Consider the following 6,000-nt stretch of genomic DNA (forward strand, 5'->3'; position numbering starts at 1 on the left):
AATTTTAGTTTGTATTATATACATACATGATTTTAATTAATGCATAAAATGCATCCTTATTTACTCTTAAAACTACTAGCTACTTAGCAGAGCGATAGATTATGGAAGCATATGGCAAGATCCTTGCCCTCAAGGAATATATCTAGTTGATAATTGATGTGAAAGTAAAGTGTGTGCCGTGAGGTTCGTTTGCTTTCTTTTAAAACCTCGTCACTTGTCACTGCTACTTGCCCAGCTGTTGACCAAGTGTCGCCTTCAGTGTTAGATTCTGAACTGCAGAAGAAATTACAGATAGGACTTCCATGGGTTACTGGTGATGATACTTGGACTTTTCAGTTTGGGGATTATTTATCGAGCTATTACAAACTGTTGTATTATATGCCAGAGAGCAGTTGTTCCAAGCCTTGTTAATATCCAGAATTACCTGGTGAGTCTTAAAGAGATTCAGGTCCGGAGGCCCTACCTATAGAGATCTTGACATTTTGATTCCGTAGCTTGTGGGTGTGTTCGAATCCAATTTGTAAGTTGATGAGAGAGGACGGAAGGGCAGGAAGATGGTGGCAGGCATGTTATGTTCTTGGTAATATAACAGGATAATAGGTGGGGAAGGAGGAGGGTTTTGAATCTCTTTGTCCTAAAAACAGGGTCACTCTAAGCTTATTCAGATTTTGTTCCTCTCGTCTTTCCAACATCTCCAGAACATCTTGCTTACCACTTGCAAAGTCACCGACAAAGTAAACTTGACTTAAAAAAAAAAAGAAAGACATGAAAAGTTCAGGTGCTCCCTCTCCTACCCTTCTCAGACTTTTTCTAATGCTTCGTTTGCCTTCAACGAAATCCACTGATGTGGTTTCTGAACTAAAGAAAATTACTGCCGAAAGATAAAATTGAAACCAGTTGGAATCCGAAAGGGGAAAACAGAGACAATGTAACTATGGTGGTTTCCCATTGAGCTCAGCCAGCAACAAGCCAAATTGAGATACTCAGTAATATTTTTATGTACATAAAGTAAGAGAACAGTATTATATGAAATTCAAAGTTCTGATTTATGTGGGTTTTTTTTTTAACAGAACTCAGATTTTCATCTTGTCATAAACCAGTGTATACCAAGTAAAACATTACCAAACATTGTAGCTTTTTACGCGCTCTCGTTCTGTGCAAATATTGTTGGGATGGTAGAAGCTAATTTTATAATTTTATTAAGGCTGATTTGTTTTTATGGTCTTTTAACCTGTAGACATATGATAGAATCATATGAGAATATATGGAGAATAAATAAGAGAGAGTTATGGTCTGGGATTAAACCGTTGATCCCTGTAGGATTGACACATTTGAAAAAGCTTGAGGAATATAAATGTGTCTGATTTCGTAAATGCTGTTTAAAAAACAGAATTATCAATCAACAGTTATCGTGAGGCACTTCTCAGTGCTATTTTGCACGGAAAAGGTTGAGCATTAACTCACATTTTCAAAGGTTGAAGCAAGAATAAGTTGACCTCGTTGCAAAAGGAAGGGGGTAAGGGACTAGGTATTTATGGAACACTTAATATGTCAAGGGTTGGTAAACTACTGGAGGTAAATTCAACCTGCCACTGAGTTTTGTAAATACGGAAGGTGTCATTAGAGCACTGCCATGCTCATTTTTTAGTTATTACCTTTGGCTGCCTTCACGAGACAATGGGAGAGTTGAATAGAGCTTCATCAGAAACTGTATGACCTGCAGATCCTTAAGTATTGACTCTCTGAGACCCTATCCAGGACTCGCAGTTCCACAATTCTTAGAATTTGCCCCAGCTGCTTTTCAAAGGCTCTCGGGGGTCATTCCAGGAGTCCGGGAGGCGGGGTGGAGGTGATCACAGCTTGTCAGCTCTGGTCCTTTGCCTTGGGCTTCCTCATCAAGCCTATACCTCCTATGAGCGTATTGCTCCACTCTGCACAGCCATCTTTTTTTTTTTTTTTTTTTTTTTTTTAAATCTGGTGACTTCCCTGAGTCCTTGGGTCCCTGACATAATCTCTAAGCCTCTCACTCAAGTTCCTGATTCATAAGTTACAGATAAATCCATTCACAAGGCTGGACTAGGTGGGAACATGTACCCCAAGCCAGGGCTTCATCTCTAGTCCTCTCCATCTTTGACGGTTGGCCACTAAAATAAAATAAATAATACCCAGAACCTCCTAGAAGGATCATTGACCCCCAGTCTCAGAATTCCAGTTTGGGCAAACACGGAAGCCAAGTCAATAAAATAAAATAAAATAAAATAAACCATAGCTATGATTTAGTACTCAAGAAGTAACAGCAAAACATTTTGGTTAGGTCACAAAAAAGAACTCTGTGAGGGATATTGAACTGTGGAGTATGTTCAACATCTCTACTCAACCTTCTTATCTGGAATTATATGGTAATAAATACTTGAGAGTCAACTGTGAATCTCTTTCTGTATCTGCAGAGAATGGTAGAGCCTTGTGGCAAGAGCATGGACTCTGGGGCTAGACAGCCTGGGGTTGAATCCCAGCTCTGCCAGCAAACTTTTCTCTGAGATCTTTGACATTTTCTGGTGACCTCAGTTGTAAAATATTAATAATAATATTGTTATGAACTGAGTGTATCTCCCTAAAATTTATATATTGAAGTCCTAGCCCCCAGGGTGGCTATATTTGGAGATGGTGCCTCTCAGGAAGTAATTCAAGTTAAATGAGATCATAAGCGTGGGGCCCTAATCCAATAGGATTAGTGTCCTTGGAAGACACACCAGAAGGCTTGTTCACTCTCTCTCTCCCTGCGCACACACCAAGGAAAGGCCATGTGAGCACACAGCAAGATGGTGGCCACCTACAGGCTAAGAGAATAGCCTCAAAATGAAACCTACCTTGACAGCACCTTGATCTTGAACTTCCCAGGCTCCAGACTTGTAAGAAACTTCTGTTGTTTAAGCCACCCAGTCTGTGGTATTTTGTTATGGTAGCCTGAGCTGACTAATGCAAATTCCTACCTTGCTAGTCAAATTCATCCAGTGCAGTGCCTGGTGGTAGCTGTATTTCTTAATCATTATGTAGAGCCAGTATTTTCCCAGGACATATGAATCTGAGGATAGAAATAAAATTACAGAAGCTCTTGTATGAGTGGTTGTACAGTTGCCCCTCTGTATCCACAGGTCCTTCATCTGCAGATTTAACCAATCACAGGTTGAAAATATTTGGGGGTAAAATTCTAGAAAGTTCCAAAAAATAAAACTAGAAATTGTGGCATGTTGGCAACTATTTACATAGCATTTTACGTTGTATTTACAACTACTTATATAGCATTTACATTGTATTGGGTATTATAAGTGATCTAAAGATGATTTAAATTATACAGGAGGATGTGTGTAGGTTATATGCAAATACTGCATAGTTCTATATAAGGCACTTGTGCACCAGACAGGGGCATCCTTATCCCCAGAGCAGCACCCAGGAGAAGTCGCTCCTACCATTTCTGAGGGTATCCTGAGGGTGTCTACCATGGGGATCCTGGCTGTTCTCCTTTACTCTGAAATTTTCTAGACCGGGGGCAGCAAATTCACATAGTTCAAGCAAGTGATGTAAATTAGAAAAGCAATTGCAGATGTGAGACAAGTGTGGGTGGTAGGGACCAGGGGAGCCTGTTCTGCTTCAGGGAGGCAACTGCAAACTAAAGACCAACCTCTTCTGGTTAAGCCAGTGCTGCTACATCTCCCATTTTCTTAAAAAACAACCAAACAAACAAACAGAAGCCAGAAAAATCTAGAAAGATCTTCCTAGTAAAACCACCTGTGAACAAAGCACGTGTATGGCCAACATTTGGTTTGCCCTGATTTGTGACTCCTGCTTTGTTGTTAAAGGAGGGCCATCTCCCAGGCAAGGTTGGTCCCAGCAGCAGTAGTTAATTACCATCTTCACTCCCTGGGGGGTGACCCTTACCCACGAGGGGCCCTGTAGGGGTGGCCTTATTCTCAAAACTTCTATTCATTTTTGAATTGATGATATATTGACATGGTTCAAAATTTAAGAGTACAGAAGTAGTACAGAGTGAAATTTCTTCCTCTCGCCTCTGTCCGGCACCTGCTCAGCTCCTTCCCTAGAAGGGACTCATATAAGTGTCCTGTAAATCTTCCCAGAAACATTTAAGCATATACCAGCAGATACATATAAGTATTCTGTCCTCTGTTTTCCCCATAAATAGTAGCTTGTACTTTACAGTCTTGAGTACTGTGTTTGCTTCATTTAATGATATTTATGACGCTCATCCCATAAAGAGCTTCCTTGGTCATGGATATAGCAGCAGAGTAGTACATTGAGTGGACACACCATAGTTTAATCAGGCAGTCTTCTATTGATGAGCTTTTGGGGCATTTCTAATCTTTCGCTACTTTACCCAATGCCCGGTATGCCATAGTTTATTGAATCTGTCTCCAGTTGATGAACATTTATAATCTTTTGCTATTAACAATACTGGAAAACATAGCCTTATACATAAATCTTTGTGCACAAATGAGAATATATATGTAAACTAAATTCCAAAATAACTGAAGTGCCCGTTCTTTTTCAGGCACATATCTGGGTGCTAGTATATAACAGTGAACAAGGTAGTCACAAATAACTTTTTTTAATGAAGCTGACATCACAGTGGAAGGCATAGACAATAAAGAAAGAAAGATGACATGTATCATGACAGATGGTGATAACTGCTATGGAGAAAAATGAAGCAGGCAAAGGGGAAAAGGAGTGCCAAGAGTAGGGAGTGGCGATTTTGAAGTGCATCATCAGGGAAGGTCTCTATGAGAAGGTGACCCAGACCAAAGATCTGAAAGAAGTGAGGGAAGATCTGGGAATGATAGAACCTCAAGTGCAAAGGCTCTGCCATGGGAGTCGGTCTGGTATTCTTAAAGAACAGCAAGGAAGCTAGTGTGTCTGCAGGAGAATGAATGAGAGGAAAGTCGTAAGAGCTGAGGTCAGAGTAGCTAAGGAAAGGATATGGAATATAAACCAGAGCATTCTAGATTCTTTCATATGGATTTTGGGTTTCACTCTGAATGAGACAGAAAACCATTGGAGGGTTCTGAACAGTGGAGTAAAATTAATTGACAGAGTAAAGTGAAAAAGGGCAAAGGCAGAATGGGGACTGCTTTTTTGGCTATTGCAGTTACCTTGGCTAGAAGTAATGATGACTTGAAACCCTTTGGTACCAGTGGAGGTGAGAAGAAGTGATAAAATACTGGACTTGCCAAGATGTGGCCTGTGAAAGAGAAAAGTCAATGATGACTCCACCTTTTTTTTTTGCTTGAACAATTGGGTTTGAGTTGCCATTTGTCAAGAAAAAAGACTAAAGTGGGTTTGGGAATAAGACAAGGAGTTGAGTGTGGGCTGTGCTAAACTGGTGGAAATATCCAGGAGATTGAGAAGTTTCTTTTCAGGATACATAGTTTCCAAGTTTCTATCATTGGAGTAAATCCCTGGTGGGATCTAGGACCCTGACCTTCTGCTAGACATGCTCAGTTATACCTGAAACCCAGACTGAAAAATCTTGGATTGTCAAGACCCCAGCTTCAAATATTTTGGGGTGTTACTTTGCTCTGTTGTGCTCAACGAGGTGAACTGCCTTCTGCATTAAACTGAATTGTGTGCAGAACTTGTACCAGTCTGAGATGGAGCACACTAAAAAAGAAAAGCCTGGATATCATGAATGCCCAAGCTGTATTCTCAACAAGAAATGCCTGTTAGCCTAGTGGTACTGGGTTTTAGCATCCTAATTCTTACTGTTATGTTGTCTCAACACACTTCTTTGTGTGACACTCTTAGCTCTTGGGGTTTACTGCTGAACTTACTGATTTGTGACATGAATTAGGAAATCTAACATAACAGGAGGACCTCTGAGTATATGGGATGGCCAGAAAAAGATCAATCCATACTTACAAAGCCAGAGCCAACCTGTACGTAAAGGGATTAACTATAATTTGAGGAAGGTACTACACGTAGGTTAAAGGT

General features: G+C 40.3%; 1 protein-coding gene across 1 annotated transcript in view; it reads left to right on the top strand.

Annotated features, from left to right (window-relative positions):
- Positions 1-6,000, top strand: part of DIAPH2 (diaphanous related formin 2) — a 780,329-nt gene that overhangs the window by 323,673 nt on the left and 450,656 nt on the right. The window lies entirely within an intron of this gene.

This window comes from Camelus ferus, chromosome X (genome assembly GCF_009834535.1).
Source record: "Camelus ferus isolate YT-003-E chromosome X, BCGSAC_Cfer_1.0, whole genome shotgun sequence".
In the NCBI taxonomy this organism is placed as follows: domain Eukaryota; kingdom Metazoa; phylum Chordata; class Mammalia; order Artiodactyla; family Camelidae; genus Camelus; species Camelus ferus.